Below are 2,500 nucleotides of genomic sequence, written 5' to 3' on the forward strand. Positions count from 1 at the left end.
GATCGGTTGGCACATTCCTTAACCTTGACCATGAGGCCGGCGTAGATTTTGGCAAATATTGGATTTTCGGAAACAATTTGTACTCTGTTTGCCCAGTTTGTGCAGCTGGTATCTGATTCCCATCCGTCATGACTGATTTTGAGCACACTAATACAGCCAAACAGTTACCAACTGATCGTTGTTAGTCACACAAGTTAAAGGGTTGAACCGCTGATGTGATCAAATGGTTCGGGTCCAAAAGTCCATTCCATCGTTTGTGGAAGCGGAAACTTGTTCTTGTTTCACCGCCTCGGGGAGTTTAGACCTAATTTAATTCTCTTTTATCATCTTCCGCCTTAGTAGGTGGGCTCCGTTTTGGGGTGCCTGATAAACGAATGTTTCATGTCCAGCGGTCTAACGGTCACGTAGCACTCACATCAGCGCTGCGCATAGTAATCAAGCGGCCAGCTGGATGATCGTGACGTTCGTGCTGTGTACGTTGTTGTCTCTACGGTCCTGTGGTAAATCGACGCATACGCTATTGTCCTTGAAGTGTCCACAGGTCCAGGACACGGCGCGGATTGTCGTGACGCGATCGTGAGTCCATCGATCGCGATCGGCGGCCGCGGCGACAGCGACACGAAGAAAGAGCCCCTTTTCCCCGGAGACAAGGCGTTAAGGCGCATCGGACTGAGCTGACCGGGCCGTTGTTGCTTCCCTTCCCCATGAACAAAGAAGGAAAGAAAGAAAGCGTTGATAAGCCGCGTTGCTCGCGTTCATGTCGTTCGCGATGTGTCAGGGTGTCAAATGAAGTGCAGCTAACCCCTCTCCTCCTCCCCTTGTTTTCCACACGATCCATGCTCGATCGTGTGACGCGCAATCCACGATCACCGCTCGCTGTTAGATGATCGATGCATCGCGACAGCATAGAGCGTGTGGCCGTGCCGCCACGGTCAACTGGTTCTCTAACGTTGCCTCGTCACCGTCACCAGCGCAAAGCCGTTAATTTCACACGCAGTTGCCTCTGCTGCTGTTACTGCTAGTGTTGCCCAGCAACTTCCTTGTCGTCTGGATCGTGAGCTGGGTGCGTGATACGTGCAACTAGACGGCTGTGACTCACGTGCGCACAGTCGGATCTGCTCTATATGATGCTGTCAGGAGCGCCAGCCCCTGGCTGTGCTGCTGCGCACGCGCTTAGCTCGTTATTAGACTGGAGCTGGCTGGGTCGCGCTTCAATGTCCTTTCACATTCGCCCCTCAACGGAGCACCACCACCAGCATCACTCCCTTTTAAACTTGAACTCAACCTATGGCCGCCACAACAGCTAGCAAGCTGGAAATTATCATCCATCCGGAATGATCGACGATTGAATACCGTGATGAGGGACTGGTTGTTACGAATGCCAGTAAACATTTGCACCTTGCAACGATGCAAGTGACGATCGTGATCGTTTTGCTCTTGGAGACGCGCTTGCAGGCACTTGAAAGAGCATCCACTTCAAGTGGCCACAGCCTGGGGGAAAGTGTATCGAGTGTTTCGAACCTCACTCTATCCCTGCCTGCCTTAAGCCCTCCAGACACTCGGGCGCTTCGCCTTTAATAAGCGGCCGATCCGGTAATATGTAACGTACTTCTCGAAGAGAGTGTCAAACACTTCACCGGCGGGGGCAGGTAATCGACCACACAAAGACGATGAGAGCGGGTGGGTTCCCTGTTTTTCGCTTCCTTCCAACCGTGCCAATTCGTGTTATCGTGTGTTCGCGTTGAACAGAGTAACCTTTGCCCAGCTAGAGTTGCATCGATAAGGTAGCGGCCCGTTCTTATCGATACACCTGGATAAGGACGGAGCGCCATTGTGACGGAGCGTCTTGGGGTGTGATAATGCTTGCTCGCCATGGATGATGATGACGAGGCCGCTGTAACTAACCGATGGCACTGATGTAACCACGGCCACGGTGGATTCATATCCTGTTATAGCAACAGGGAATCCTCCTGTTCGATGGACATCGAAGTGGCTGGTTGTGTGCTTATCATGCGTTTGAATTGCTTACGTCAAACACAGCTCGTAGCCATTCGTAGTAAACAAAACAATTCCGCAGGGACTCTCCCAGAATGAGACGCGGCCTGGATGATTAGAATCATCCCTTAAATAGTTTGGCCTTCAACCAAGGGGCTGAAGCTTGTTTTCGGTTGTAATCGTTATCAAATGGACTAGTAATCCATCAATCCTTCTTAATCAGCCACACTAGTAGCCCTAGCAGTGATTGTCAACTTCCGGGACCGAGTTCTTTCCGTACCATGACTCCATAAAGGCTTGCCGTAGTAAATCTATATATATATAATCGGTTGGACTTTGAGCGTCATAAATTACGAATGTACTAGACTACTGTTGAATCAATCAGCTGCAATGTGGTTATTCTAACTCACTTCAAAACACTCCGGTGGCTGCATTCTGTTGGTGAGAACGTTTACAAAACATCTCCCGGAACCGGTACTAAACTTGTTGATGTTTCCCTTTTAAC

At 50.3% G+C, this 2,500-nt stretch overlaps 1 protein-coding gene across 1 annotated transcript in view; it reads left to right on the forward strand.

The window, feature by feature from the left end:
• The window catches only part of LOC126581257 (ATP-binding cassette subfamily G member 4-like), a 7,217-nt gene that overhangs the window by 1,578 nt on the left and 3,139 nt on the right, over positions 1-2,500 (forward strand). The gene's annotated exons all lie outside the window — the stretch shown is intronic.

This window comes from Anopheles aquasalis, chromosome 2, assembly GCF_943734665.1.
Source record: "Anopheles aquasalis chromosome 2, idAnoAquaMG_Q_19, whole genome shotgun sequence".
Taxonomy (NCBI): domain Eukaryota; kingdom Metazoa; phylum Arthropoda; class Insecta; order Diptera; family Culicidae; genus Anopheles; species Anopheles aquasalis.